This window comes from Phyllobates terribilis, unplaced genomic scaffold (genome assembly GCF_046119375.1).
Source record: "Phyllobates terribilis strain yellow unplaced genomic scaffold, ASM4611937v1 Scaffold_1024__1_contigs__length_465996, whole genome shotgun sequence".
Lineage (NCBI taxonomy): Eukaryota > Metazoa > Chordata > Amphibia > Anura > Dendrobatidae > Phyllobates > Phyllobates terribilis.
Window position 1 is genome coordinate 271,576 of NW_027363784.1, and position 14,527 is coordinate 286,102.

Here is a 14,527-nt window from a genome sequence, read left to right on the forward strand (position 1 = left end):
CCTATTATGACACGCGCAGCCAGCGTTCCATTGCCACATTCCATCTACTGCAGGCAGGATACCTGGCTGGCTGAATGTCGCTGAGAAGCTCACAGAGACCGCCATAAGCAACAGTTTAACAGAATGCCACAGACTAATCAACCAAACTTTTTGGGTTGGGTTCTCTTTTATAGTCTGCAGGCATTAAATGAAAGAAGTCAGTGTTCCAGCAGAAGGAGACAACGTTTCAGAAAAGGCATTGTAGCAAACCAAAAAAGAAATTTTAAGCGCAGCAGAGTAACCAGCGCACATACCTGTTAGCTCAGGTGAGTTTAAAAGGCTGCTGTTGATAACAAGGGCATTTGCTAAATAGATGGTGTGTGTGCAACAATATACTGAAAGGTCAATTACATTGTGCAGCTTATCTCACCACCTGTAGTTGTTTAGGTGAAAGCTCCAAAATGCTTGCCTAATATGTCTGTTTATCCAAAAGGAAGTAAAAAGGGAGAGCTAGAAAGATAGCATTGCATCACATTACATGGCAATGCAATGCACAGTTGCTGAAGTTGAACCAAAATGAGCTTGTAATCTGGCTTCTGCAACTTTGAACATGAAAAATCCAATGAGGAGAAGAAAAGCAAAGCCAAAGAGTCCATCCCAAAATCCGACAAACAAGCAAAATGAACAAAAACATTGAATTCAATTCTTTCTGATTTTAGAAACTGCATTAAAGAAGGGGTGCACCGGTCCTGGAGATACTGCAATACCAGGTCAATGCGTGGAGTGGACAGAGCAAGCTCTTTTTCCATCTCCCTGTTCTAAAAATCCATTTAATATATGGTCCCCAGATAGGGGACGTATCAGATATTAAACTGATAAGAACAGATACTACACTTGATCTTAGCCAAAAGGCCGAGAAGCGATAACCAGAATTGGTTTCAAACTACGGAGCCACCCAAGGATCCTGAAAAGTCCATTTGTGGAGATGAGCTCCTGGACTCCCGTTAAGAAGACATGTTGTCAACCTCTAGATCCCTTACATGCCTGCACTTTTCGGCTTGCTGCTGCTGCAATCCACGCGTTTTAGATCTGCATAACTCCACCTCTTTAAACACAGCACCTTCACCCCCTGCTGTTCCCACCCGCCTCAACACCGTTGGATGGGAGGAGAACCAATTAAGGCGGGGGGTGGGGTGGAACGAGCAGCTGTCTACCCTTAGCAGGAGGGCTCCTGATTACATACCTCTCCTGCTGCTGCTGCTGCTGGCTGTCCAGCAGCAGACTGAAGGTGGCTGCTGCTGTGCACAGGTATATAAAGGCTCAGAGCCTATTATGACACGCGCAGCCAGCGTTCCATTGCCACATTCCATCTACTGCAGGCAGGATACCTGGCTGGCTGAATGTCGCTGAGAAGCTCACAGAGACCGCCATAAGCAACAGTTTAACAGAATGCCACAGACTAATCAACCAAACTTTTTGGGTTGGGTTCTCTTTTATAGTCTGCAGGCATTAAATGAAAGAAGTCAGTGTTCCAGCAGAAGGAGACAACGTTTCAGAAAAGGCATTGTAGCAAACCAAAAAAGAAATTTTAAGCGCAGCAGAGTAACCAGCGCACATACCTGTTAGCTCAGGTGAGTTTAAAAGGCTGCTGTTGATAACAAGGGCATTTGCTAAATAGATGGTGTGTGTGCAACAATATACTGAAAGGTCAATTATATTGTGCAGCTTATCTCACCACCTGTAGTTATTTAGGTGAAAGCTCCAAAATGCTTGCCTAATATGTCTGTTTATCCAAAAGGAAGTAAAAAGGGAGAGCTAGAAAGATAGCATTGCATCACATTACATGGCAATGCAATGCACAGTTGCTGAAGTTGAACCAAAATGAGCTTGTAATCTGGCTTCTGCAACTTTGAACATGAAAAATCCAATGAGGAGAAGAAAAGCAAAGCCAAAGAGTCCATCCCAAAATCCGACAAACAAGCAAAATGAACAAAAAACATTGAATTCAATTCTTTCTGATTTTAGAAACTGCATTAAAGAAGGGGTGCACCGGTCCTGGAGATACTGCAATACCAGGTCAATGCGTGGAGTGGACAGAGCAAGCTCTTTTTCCATCTCCCTGTTCTAAAAATCCATTTAATATATGGTCCCCAGATAGGGGACGTATCAGATATTAAACTGATAAGAACAGATACTACACTTGATCTTAGCCAAAAGGCCGAGAAGCGATAACCAGAATTGGTTTCAAACTACGGAGCCACCCAAGGATCCTGAAAAGTCCATTTGTGGAGATGAGCTCCTGGACTCCCGTTAAGAAGACATGTTGTCAACCTCTAGATCCCTTACATGCCTGCACTTTTCGGCTTGCTGCTGCTGCAATCCACGCGTTTTAGATCTGCATAACTCCACCTCTTTAAACACAGCACCTTCACCCCCTGCTGTTCCCACCCGCCTCAACACCGTTGGAAGGGAGGAGAACCAATTAAGGCGGGGGGTGGGTTGGAACGAGCAGCTGTCTACCCTTAGCAGGAGGGCTCCTGATTACATACCTCTCCTGCTGCTGCTGCTGCTGGCTGTCCAGCAGCAGACTGAAGGTGGCTGCTGCTGTGCACAGGTATATAAAGGCTCAGAGCCTATTATGACACGCGCAGCCAGCGTTCCATTGCCACATTCCATCTACTGCAGGCAGGATACCTGGCTGGCTGAATGTCGCTGAGAAGCTCACAGAGACCGCCATAAGCAACAGTTTAACAGAATGCCACAGACTAATCAACCAAACTTTTTGGGTTGGGTTCTCTTTTATAGTCTGCAGGCATTAAATGAAAGAAGTCAGTGTTCCAGCAGAAGGAGACAACGTTTCAGAAAAGGCATTGTAGCAAACCAAAAAAGAAATTTTAAGCGCAGCAGAGTAACCAGCGCACATACCTGTTAGCTCAGGTGAGTTTAAAAGGCTGCTGTTGATAACAAGGGCATTTGCTAAATAGATGGTGTGTGTGCAACAATATACTGAAAGGTCAATTATATTGTGCAGCTTATCTCACCACCTGTAGTTATTTAGGTGAAAGCTCCAAAATGCTTGCCTAATATGTCTGTTTATCCAAAAGGAAGTAAAAAGGGAGAGCTAGAAAGATAGCATTGCATCACATTACATGGCAATGCAATGCACAGTTGCTGAAGTTGAACCAAAATGAGCTTGTAATCTGGCTTCTGCAACTTTGAACATGAAAAATCCAATGAGGAGAAGAAAAGCAAAGCCAAAGAGTCCATCCCAAAATCCGACAAACAAGCAAAATGAACAAAAAACATTGAATTCAATTCTTTCTGATTTTAGAAACTGCATTAAAGAAGGGGTGCACCGGTCCTGGAGATACTGCAATACCAGGTCAATGCGTGGAGTGGACAGAGCAAGCTCTTTTTCCATCTCCCTGTTCTAAAAATCCATTTAATATATGGTCCCCAGATAGGGGACGTATCAGATATTAAACTGATAAGAACAGATACTACACTTGATCTTAGCCAAAAGGCCGAGAAGCGATAACCAGAATTGGTTTCAAACTACGGAGCCACCCAAGGATCCTGAAAAGTCCATTTGTGGAGATGAGCTCCTGGACTCCCGTTAAGAAGACATGTTGTCAACCTCTAGATCCCTTACATGCCTGCACTTTTCGGCTTGCTGCTGCTGCAATCCACGCGTTTTAGATCTGCATAACTCCACCTCTTTAAACACAGCACCTTCACCCCCTGCTGTTCCCACCCGCCTCAACACCGTTGGAAGGGAGGAGAACCAATTAAGGCGGGGGGTGGGGTGGAACGAGCAGCTGTCTACCCTTAGCAGGAGGGCTCCTGATTACATACCTCTCCTGCTGCTGCTGCTACTGGCTGTCCAGCAGCAGACTGAAGGTGGCTGCTGCTGTGCACAGGTATATAAAGGCTCAGAGCCTATTATGACACGCGCAGCCAGCGTTCCATTGCCACATTCCATCTACTGCAGGCAGGATACCTGGCTGGCTGAATGTCGCTGAGAAGCTCACAGAGACCGCCATAAGCAACAGTTTAACAGAATGCCACAGACTAATCAACCAAACTTTTTGGGTTGGGTTCTCTTTTATAGTCTGCAGGCATTAAATGAAAGAAGTCAGTGTTCCAGCAGAAGGAGACAACGTTTCAGAAAAGGCATTGTAGCAAACCAAAAAATAAATTTTAAGCGCAGCAGAGTAACCAGCGCACATACCTGTTAGCTCAGGTGAGTTTAAAAGGCTGCTGTTGATAACAAGGGCATTTGCTAAATAGATGGTGTGTGTGCAACAATATACTGAAAGGTCAATTATATTGTGCAGCTTATCTCACCACCTGTAGTTGTTTAGGTGAAAGCTCCAAAATGCTTGCCTAATATGTCTGTTTATCCAAAAGGAAGTAAAAAGGGAGAGCTAGAAAGATAGCATTGCATCACATTACATGGCAATGCAATGCACAGTTGCTGAAGTTGAACCAAAATGAGCTTGTAATCTGGCTTCTGCAACTTTGAACATGAAAAATCCAATGAGGAGAAGAAAAGCAAAGCCAAAGAGTCCATCCCAAAATCCGACAAACAAGCAAAATGAACAAAAACATTGAATTCAATTCTTTCTGATTTTAGAAACTGCATTAAAGAAGGGGTGCACCGGTCCTGGAGATACTGCAATACCAGGTCAATGCGTGGAGTGGACAGAGCAAGCTCTTTTTCCATCTCCCTGTTCTAAAAATCCATTTAATATATGGTCCCCAGATAGGGGACGTATCAGATATTAAACTGATAAGAACAGATACTACACTTGATCTTAGCCAAAAGGCCGAGAAGCGATAACCAGAATTGGTTTCAAACTACGGAGCCACCCAAGGATCCTGAAAAGTCCATTTGTGGAGATGAGCTCCTGGACTCCCGTTAAGAAGACATGTTGTCAACCTCTAGATCCCTTACATGCCTGCACTTTTCGGCTTGCTGCTGCTGCAATCCACGCGTTTTAGATCTGCATAACTCCACCTCTTTAAACACAGCACCTTCACCCCCTGCTGTTCCCACCCGCCTCAACACCGTTGGATGGGAGGAGAACCAATTAAGGCGGGGGGTGGGGTGGAACGAGCAGCTGTCTACCCTTAGCAGGAGGGCTCCTGATTACATACCTCTCCTGCTGCTGCTGCTGCTGGCTGTCCAGCAGCAGACTGAAGGTGGCTGCTGCTGTGCACAGGTATATAAAGGCTCAGAGCCTATTATGACACGCGCAGCCAGCGTTCCATTGCCACATTCCATCTACTGCAGGCAGGATACCTGGCTGGCTGAATGTCGCTGAGAAGCTCACAGAGACCGCCATAAGCAACAGTTTAACAGAATGCCACAGACTAATCAACCAAACTTTTTGGGTTGGGTTCTCTTTTATAGTCTGCAGGCATTAAATGAAAGAAGTCAGTGTTCCAGCAGAAGGAGACAACGTTTCAGAAAAGGCATTGTAGCAAACCAAAAAAGAAATTTTAAGCGCAGCAGAGTAACCAGCGCACATACCTGTTAGCTCAGGTGAGTTTAAAAGGCTGCTGTTGATAACAAGGGCATTTGCTAAATAGATGGTGTGTGTGCAACAATATACTGAAAGGTCAATTATATTGTGCAGCTTATCTCACCACCTGTAGTTATTTAGGTGAAAGCTCCAAAATGCTTGCCTAATATGTCTGTTTATCCAAAAGGAAGTAAAAAGGGAGAGCTAGAAAGATAGCATTGCATCACATTACATGGCAATGCAATGCACAGTTGCTGAAGTTGAACCAAAATGAGCTTGTAATCTGGCTTCTGCAACTTTGAACATGAAAAATCCAATGAGGAGAAGAAAAGCAAAGCCAAAGAGTCCATCCCAAAATCCGACAAACAAGCAAAATGAACAAAAAACATTGAATTCAATTCTTTCTGATTTTAGAAACTGCATTAAAGAAGGGGTGCACCGGTCCTGGAGATACTGCAATACCAGGTCAATGCGTGGAGTGGACAGAGCAAGCTCTTTTTCCATCTCCCTGTTCTAAAAATCCATTTAATATATGGTCCCCAGATAGGGGACGTATCAGATATTAAACTGATAAGAACAGATACTACACTTGATCTTAGCCAAAAGGCCGAGAAGCGATAACCAGAATTGGTTTCAAACTACGGAGCCACCCAAGGATCCTGAAAAGTCCATTTGTGGAGATGAGCTCCTGGACTCCCGTTAAGAAGACATGTTGTCAACCTCTAGATCCCTTACATGCCTGCACTTTTCGGCTTGCTGCTGCTGCAATCCACGCGTTTTAGATCTGCATAACTCCACCTCTTTAAACACAGCACCTTCACCCCCTGCTGTTCCCACCCGCCTCAACACCGTTGGAAGGGAGGAGAACCAATTAAGGCGGGGGGTGGGGTGGAACGAGCAGCTGTCTACCCTTAGCAGGAGGGCTCCTGATTACATACCTCTCCTGCTGCTGCTGCTGCTGGCTGTCCAGCAGCAGACTGAAGGTGGCTGCTGCTGTGCACAGGTATATAAAGGCTCAGAGCCTATTATGACACGCGCAGCCAGCGTTCCATTGCCACATTCCATCTACTGCAGGCAGGATACCTGGCTGGCTGAATGTCGCTGAGAAGCTCACAGAGACCGCCATAAGCAACAGTTTAACAGAATGCCACAGACTAATCAACCAAACTTTTTGGGTTGGGTTCTCTTTTATAGTCTGCAGGCATTAAATGAAAGAAGTCAGTGTTCCAGCAGAAGGAGACAACGTTTCAGAAAAGGCATTGTAGCAAACCAAAAAAGAAATTTTAAGCACAGCAGAGTAACCAGCGCACATACCTGTTAGCTCAGGTGAGTTTAAAAGGCTGCTGTTGATAACAAGGGCATTTGCTAAATAGATGGTGTGTGTGCAACAATATACTGAAAGGTCAATTATATTGTGCAGCTTATCTCACCACCTGTAGTTATTTAGGTGAAAGCTCCAAAATGCTTGCCTAATATGTCTGTTTATCCAAAAGGAAGTAAAAAGGGAGAGCTAGAAAGATAGCATTGCATCACATTACATGGCAATGCAATGCACAGTTGCTGAAGTTGAACCAAAATGAGCTTGTAATCTGGCTTCTGCAACTTTGAACATGAAAAATCCAATGAGGAGAAGAAAAGCAAAGCCAAAGAGTCTATCCCAAAATCCGACAAACAAGCAAAATGAACAAAAAACATTGAATTCAATTCTTTCTGATTTTAGAAACTGCATTAAAGAAGGGGTGCACCGGTCCTGGAGATACTGCAATACCAGGTCAATGCGTGGAGTGGACAGAGCAAGCTCTTTTTCCATCTCCCTGTTCTAAAAATCCATTTAATATATGGTCCCCAGATAGGGGACGTATCAGATATTAAACTGATAAGAACAGATACTACACTTGATCTTAGCCAAAAGGCCGAGAAGCGATAACCAGAATTGGTTTCAAACTACGGAGCCACCCAAGGATCCTGAAAAGTCCATTTGTGGAGATGAGCTCCTGGACTCCCGTTAAGAAGACATGTTGTCAACCTCTAGATCCCTTACATGCCTGCACTTTTCGGCTTGCTGCTGCTGCAATCCACGCGTTTTAGATCTGCATAACTCCACCTCTTTAAACACAGCACCTTCACCCCCTGCTGTTCCCACCCGCCTCAACACCGTTGGAAGGGAGGAGAACCAATTAAGGCGGGGGGTGGGGTGGAACGAGCAGCTGTCTACCCTTAGCAGGAGGGCTCCTGATTACATACCTCTCCTGCTGCTGCTGCTGCTGGCTGTCCAGCAGCAGACTGAAGGTGGCTGCTGCTGTGCACAGGTATATAAAGGCTCAGAGCCTATTATGACACGCGCAGCCAGCGTTCCATTGCCACATTCCATCTACTGCAGGCAGGATACCTGGCTGGCTGAATGTCGCTGAGAAGCTCACAGAGACCGCCATAAGCAACAGTTTAACAGAATGCCACAGACTAATCAACCAAACTTTTTGGGTTGGGTTCTCTTTTATAGTCTGCAGGCATTAAATGAAAGAAGTCAGTGTTCCAGCAGAAGGAGACAACGTTTCAGAAAAGGCATTGTAGCAAACCAAAAAAGAAATTTTAAGCGCAGCAGAGTAACCAGCGCACATACCTGTTAGCTCAGGTGAGTTTAAAAGGCTGCTGTTGATAACAAGGGCATTTGCTAAATAGATGGTGTGTGTGCAACAATATACTGAACGGTCAATTATATTGTGCAGCTTATCTCACCACCTGTAGTTATTTAGGTGAAAGCTCCAAAATGCTTGCCTAATATGTCTGTTTATCCAAAAGGAAGTAAAAAGGGAGAGCTAGAAAGATAGCATTGCATCACATTACATGGCAATGCAATGCACAGTTGCTGAAGTTGAACCAAAATGAGCTTGTAATCTGGCTTCTGCAACTTTGAACATGAAAAATCCAATGAGGAGAAGAAAAGCAAAGCCAAAGAGTCCATCCCAAAATCCGACAAACAAGCAAAATGAACAAAAAACATTGAATTCAATTCTTTCTGATTTTAGAAACTGCATTAAAGAAGGGGTGCACCGGTCCTGGAGATACTGCAATACCAGGTCAATGCGTGGAGTGGACAGAGCAAGCTCTTTTTCCATCTCCCTGTTCTAAAAATCCATTTAATATATGGTCCCCAGATAGGGGACGTATCAGATATTAAACTGATAAGAACAGATACTACACTTGATCTTAGCCAAAAGGCCGAGAAGCGATAACCAGAATTGGTTTCAAACTACGGAGCCACCCAAGGATCCTGAAAAGTCCATTTGTGGAGATGAGCTCCTGGACTCCCGTTAAGAAGACATGTTGTCAACCTCTAGATCCCTTACATGCCTGCACTTTTCGGCTTGCTGCTGCTGCAATCCACGCGTTTTAGATCTGCATAACTCCACCTCTTTAAACACAGCACCTTCACCCCCTGCTGTTCCCACCCGCCTCAACACCGTTGGAAGGGAGGAGAACCAATTAAGGCGGGGGGTGGGGTGGAACGAGCAGCTGTCTACCCTTAGCAGGAGGGCTCCTGATTACATACCTCTCCTGCTGCTGCTGCTGCTGGCTGTCCAGCAGCAGACTGAAGGTGGCTGCTGCTGTGCACAGGTATATAAAGGCTCAGAGCCTATTATGACACGCGCAGCCAGCGTTCCATTACCACATTCCATCTACTGCAGGCAGGATACCTGGCTGGCTGAATGTCGCTGAGAAGCTCACAGAGACCGCCATAAGCAACAGTTTAACAGAATGCCACAGACTAATCAACCAAACTTTTTGGGTTGGGTTCTCTTTTATAGTCTGCAGGCATTAAATGAAAGAAGTCAGTGTTCCAGCAGAAGGAGACAACGTTTCAGAAAAGGCATTGTAGCAAACCAAAAAAGAAATTTTAAGCGCAGCAGAGTAACCAGCGCACATACCTGTTAGCTCAGGTGAGTTTAAAAGGCTGCTGTTGATAACAAGGGCATTTGCTAAATAGATGGTGTGTGTGCAACAATATACTGAAAGGTCAATTATATTGTGCAGCTTATCTCACCACCTGTAGTTATTTAGGTGAAAGCTCCAAAATGCTTGCCTAATATGTCTGTTTATCCAAAAGGAAGTAAAAAGGGAGAGCTAGAAAGATAGCATTGCATAACATTACATGGCAATGCAATGCACAGTTGCTGAAGTTGAACCAAAATGAGCTTGTAATCTGGCTTCTGCAACTTTGAACATGAAAAATCCAATGAGGAGAAGAAAAGCAAAGCCAAAGAGTCCATCCCAAAATCCGACAAACAAGCAAAATGAACAAAAAACATTGAATTCAATTCTTTCTGATTTTAGAAACTGCATTAAAGAAGGGGTGCACCGGTCCTGGAGATACTGCAATACCAGGTCAATGCGTGGAGTGGACAGAGCAAGCTCTTTTTCCATCTCCCTGTTCTAAAAATCCATTTAATATATGGTCCCCAGATAGGGGACGTATCAGATATTAAACTGATAAGAACAGATACTACACTTGATCTTAGCCAAAAGGCCGAGAAGCGATAACCAGAATTGGTTTCAAACTACGGAGCCACCCAAGGATCCTGAAAAGTCCATTTGTGGAGATGAGCTCCTGGACTCCCGTTAAGAAGACATGTTGTCAACCTCTAGATCCCTTACATGCCTGCACTTTTCGGCTTGCTGCTGCTGCAATCCACGCGTTTTAGATCTGCATAACTCCACCTCTTTAAACACAGCACCTTCACCCCCTGCTGTTCCCACCCGCCTCAACACGGTTGGAAGGGAGGAGAACCAATTAAGGCGGGGGGTGGGGTGGAACGAGCAGCTGTCTACCCTTAGCAGGAGGGCTCCTGATTACATACCTCTCCTGCTGCTGCTGCTGCTGGCTGTCCAGCAGCAGACTGAAGGTGGCTGCTGCTGTGCACAGGTATATAAAGGCTCAGAGCCTATTATGACACGCGCAGCCAGCGTTCCATTACCACATTCCATCTACTGCAGGCAGGATACCTGGCTGGCTGAATGTCGCTGAGAAGCTCACAGAGACCGCCATAAGCAACAGTTTAACAGAATGCCACAGACTAATCAACCAAACTTTTTGGGTTGGGTTCTCTTTTATAGTCTGCAGGCATTAAATGAAAGAAGTCAGTGTTCCAGCAGAAGGAGACAACGTTTCAGAAAAGGCATTGTAGCAAACCAAAAAAGAAATTTTAAGCGCAGCAGAGTAACCAGCGCACATACCTGTTAGCTCAGGTGAGTTTAAAAGGCTGCTGTTGATAACAAGGGCATTTGCTAAATAGATGGTGTGTGTGCAACAATATACTGAAAGGTCAATTATATTGTGCAGCTTATCTCACCACCTGTAGTTATTTAGGTGAAAGCTCCAAAATGCTTGCCTAATATGTCTGTTTATCCAAAAGGAAGTAAAAAGGGAGAGCTAGAAAGATAGCATTGCATAACATTACATGGCAATGCAATGCACAGTTGCTGAAGTTGAACCAAAATGAGCTTGTAATCTGGCTTCTGCAACTTTGAACATGAAAAATCCAATGAGGAGAAGAAAAGCAAAGCCAAAGAGTCCATCCCAAAATCCGACAAACAAGCAAAATGAACAAAAAACATTGAATTCAATTCTTTCTGATTTTAGAAACTGCATTAAAGAAGGGGTGCACCGGTCCTGGAGATACTGCAATACCAGGTCAATGCGTGGAGTGGACAGAGCAAGCTCTTTTTCCATCTCCCTGTTCTAAAAATCCATTTAATATATGGTCCCCAGATAGGGGACGTATCAGATATTAAACTGATAAGAACAGATTTTTTTGATTGAATATATCTTTTATTAGCACAAAAAATAAGTTAACAGACAGTGTACAGTGCCGCAGCCCAGTACACACAGAATTCTACATCATATTTACATAGCATGAGGATACGACGCACTAACTAGACACATCACACCCCTATGCTACACAAAACACTCAATCTGAAAGAAAAAGCATGTCAATTAATACAGTACGACGAACCGTGATAAGGGATGGGGATTGGGAAAAAGGGGATGGGGAGGGGAAAATCACAGGCCCGAAGCTTTATTGAAAGACAAGACACATAAGGGGAGAGGGGGAGGAGGGGTTTAGTCCTCGTCCTCGTCCTCCGGACCGTCCATGATGGAATAGTCTCTGAGCAGGCTGTGGATCAGCCTGCGGCAGTCCTGGATGGACATCCTCTCCCTCCTCAAGATGAGCCGGTTCCTGGCGACCCAAACGGCATCCTTGAAGCAGTTCATAAGGCGCCAAGCCTCCTGGATGGCTCCGACGGTATGAATCCCAGGGAAGAGTCCGTAAAGCACAGAATGGTGCGATAGGCTCGCCCTGGGGACAGAGTTCCTCAGGTCGTCCTCAAGTGCAGTCAATAGGCGCTGTGCAAATCCGCAGTCCCAAAAAGTGTGCAAAGATGTTTCCTCCACGAAGGGGCACCTTGGGCAGTACCGGGTCTTGCACAGGTTCCGGGCATGCATGAATGACCGGACGGGCAGTCCGCCCTGAATCGCCATCCACGACAAGTCCTTGTGCCCGTTGGTCAGCCTGTCAGACGACACATTTGTCCACACAGTCTCCAGCGTGTCCTGGTGAAGTCCTGTGATGTTCTCCACGTCATCCTTGGCTCTGATTAGCTTGTGGATAGTTTTGGGCTTCCACAAGTCGGGCTTGAGTCCCTCCAGTTGATGCTCCCCCACAAATCGAACGACGTCTCCGTAGAACCATGGCGTCGTCCAGTTGTAGGGGAAGGAGCTGTCCCACTTGTCCCAGCCGAGTCGCCTCCAAAGTGGAAGCAGGAAGAAGCGAGACATGGACCTGCCCGCGGAGCCATTCTTGACTTGCAAAGTCTGGCGGACACAATCACACACAAAAGAGGATCGCAGGAGGGTGGGGATATCTGGAACGCCCTTCCCACCCTTGCGAGGCTCCTTGTACATGACGGCCCGCCTGACTCTGTCCATCTTGGATCCCCAGACAAAGTGAAACACTGTCCTGGTAATGGCCCTGCACACAGTGACGTGTGGGGGCCAGGCCTGCGCCGTGTACTGCAAGACGGGCAGTACCTCATTACGCAGGACGAGTGCCTTACCCTCACAAGTGAGGTGTCTGAGGCTCCAGAGTCCGATCCGTTGCTTCACCTTGGCCAAGCGTTCTTGCCAGGACTTGAGGGCTGCTCCTTCCTTCCCGAACCAGACTCCCAGCACCTTGAGGAAATCCGGTTGAATGTTGAAGGGGAAGGGGGCGGAGGAGGCCGGCTGCCAATCCCCGAAGAGCATGGCTTCCGACTTCCTGCAGTTGACTTTGGCCCCTGAAGCCCGGCCGAACCTCTCACACGTCTGGACGAGGGCGTCGACTGAACCACGATCAGCGCAGAAGACGGTGACGTCGTCCATGTAGAGCGAGCACTTGACCTCGTGTCGTCCCGGACCCGGTGCGGTGATCCCTCTGATCTCTCCATTCTGCCGGATAGCCTCTGCGAAGAGTTCTATAACACAAACAAAAAGAAGAGGTGATAGAGGGCAGCCTTGTCTGACCCCAGAGAGGACAGGGAAGGGGTCAGTCTTCCAGCCGTTCACCAACACCGAGCTGTGGATATCAAAATACATCAGACGGACATACGAACAAAACATGTTACCCAAACCTAACCGGTGCAGAGCTCGGCCCATGAACTCGTGGGAAACCCGGTCGAAGGCCTTCTCCTGATCCAAGGAGACCAGGGCCGCGTGTGCGCGGCGGACCTTGATGTACTCGACCGTGTCCCGCACGAGAGCGAGGCTGTCTGCGATGCGACGTCCAGGGATGCCGCAGGTCTGGTCCGGGTGGATGATCCGTCCGATGACCGTCTTAAGTCGTGTCGCCATCGTCTTGGCCAGGATCTTGTAGTCCACGTTGAGCAGAGTGATGGGACGCCAATTCCTCAGGTCGCACCTCTCTCCCTTCCGCTTGTACAGGATCGTGACCATTCCTTCCCTCAAAGATGGAGGCATTCTACCCTCCACCACCATCTCCTCGTACAGGTCCAACAGGTCCGGACAGATGAGGTCTCCCAGCGCTACATAGAGCTCCGCTGGAAGACCATCACTGCCCGGGGTCCTGCCGGTCCTAAAGGATTTAGCGGCAGAGAGCAATTCGCCCACCATCAGAGGTTTGTCCAAGGCTGCCGTGCCTGCAGGATCAAGATGGTTAGTGATACCTGACAGGAACTTATCAGCAGCGTCGGGGTCGGTAGTCTTGTGGGAGTAGAGTTCGCTGTAGAAGTCGCTGACGACCCTCATCACGTCCTCCTTCCCACGTCGCATGTTTCCGCTCTCGTCTCGCAGCTCGTTCAGGGGCGTGTGACCGGCATGAAGTTTCCTGAAAAAGAATGAGTTACATTTCTCACCCTTCTCCAGATTCTCCACTTTGGAACGGAAGATGATTCGCTTGGACTCCTCCTCAAAGTGCCTTTTCAGGCTCTTCTTGGTCTCCTCCAGCTCCTCCCTCACGTCCCAGCCGCAGTGAAGAAGGTCCTGCAGCGACCGCAGCTCGCGCTGCAGCCCTCTGAAGTCCCTCCTCTTCTCACACTCCTGTTGTCGACCCTTGGCCTGAAAGAAACAGCGAAACTCAAGTTTAACATATTCCCACCAATCAGAGACTGTTTGGAAGCTACCCTTGTAGGACTGCCACATTGCGTAGGCTGCTCTCAGCTCCTCCACGACTTCATCCTGAGCCAGCAGAGCACAATTCAGCTTCCAGGAGCCGGGGCCGGACGGAAAACCGTCGCCGAGGACACCTTGTAAGTGAATGGCTCTGTGGTCGGAGAAGAAGCAGGAGACCATCGAGTGCCTACTCTGCCTGACTGCCCGAGAGGTGAACACAAAGTCAATCCTGGAGCGGAGTGAGCCATCGGGTCGGCTCCACGAATAGTTCGTGGAGCCTCTCCCCATGGAGCCCACCACGTCCTGAAGAGAGGCCTCGGTTACCATCTCGATGAGCAGCTTGGACGTGATGTCCAAC

General features: G+C 47.1%; 9 non-coding genes across 9 annotated transcripts; all 9 read right to left on the reverse strand.

Annotated features, from left to right (window-relative positions):
• Positions 1-712: 712 nt before the first annotated feature.
• LOC141241766 (U2 spliceosomal RNA) lies at positions 713-903 on the reverse strand. The gene has a single exon (XR_012306462.1). It is a non-coding gene; the product is annotated as a U2 spliceosomal RNA (small nuclear RNA).
• Positions 904-2,018: 1,115 nt separating this feature from the next.
• Positions 2,019-2,209, reverse strand: LOC141241767 (U2 spliceosomal RNA). Its single transcript, XR_012306463.1, has one exon. It is a non-coding gene; the product is annotated as a U2 spliceosomal RNA (small nuclear RNA).
• A 1,115-nt stretch (positions 2,210-3,324) lies between these two features.
• On the reverse strand, positions 3,325-3,515 carry LOC141241768 (U2 spliceosomal RNA). Its single transcript, XR_012306464.1, has one exon. It is a non-coding gene; the product is annotated as a U2 spliceosomal RNA (small nuclear RNA).
• A 1,114-nt stretch (positions 3,516-4,629) lies between these two features.
• On the reverse strand, positions 4,630-4,820 carry LOC141241769 (U2 spliceosomal RNA). The gene has a single exon (XR_012306465.1). It is a non-coding gene; the product is annotated as a U2 spliceosomal RNA (small nuclear RNA).
• A 1,115-nt stretch (positions 4,821-5,935) lies between these two features.
• LOC141241770 (U2 spliceosomal RNA) lies at positions 5,936-6,126 on the reverse strand. Its single transcript, XR_012306466.1, has one exon. It is a non-coding gene; the product is annotated as a U2 spliceosomal RNA (small nuclear RNA).
• A 1,115-nt stretch (positions 6,127-7,241) lies between these two features.
• Positions 7,242-7,432, reverse strand: LOC141241771 (U2 spliceosomal RNA). The gene has a single exon (XR_012306467.1). It is a non-coding gene; the product is annotated as a U2 spliceosomal RNA (small nuclear RNA).
• A 1,115-nt stretch (positions 7,433-8,547) lies between these two features.
• LOC141241772 (U2 spliceosomal RNA) lies at positions 8,548-8,738 on the reverse strand. Its single transcript, XR_012306468.1, has one exon. It is a non-coding gene; the product is annotated as a U2 spliceosomal RNA (small nuclear RNA).
• Positions 8,739-9,853: 1,115 nt separating this feature from the next.
• LOC141241773 (U2 spliceosomal RNA) lies at positions 9,854-10,044 on the reverse strand. The gene has a single exon (XR_012306469.1). It is a non-coding gene; the product is annotated as a U2 spliceosomal RNA (small nuclear RNA).
• Positions 10,045-11,159: 1,115 nt separating this feature from the next.
• On the reverse strand, positions 11,160-11,353 carry LOC141241885 (U2 spliceosomal RNA). The gene has a single exon (XR_012306577.1). It is a non-coding gene; the product is annotated as a U2 spliceosomal RNA (small nuclear RNA).
• Between the last annotated feature and the right edge of the window lie 3,174 nt (positions 11,354-14,527).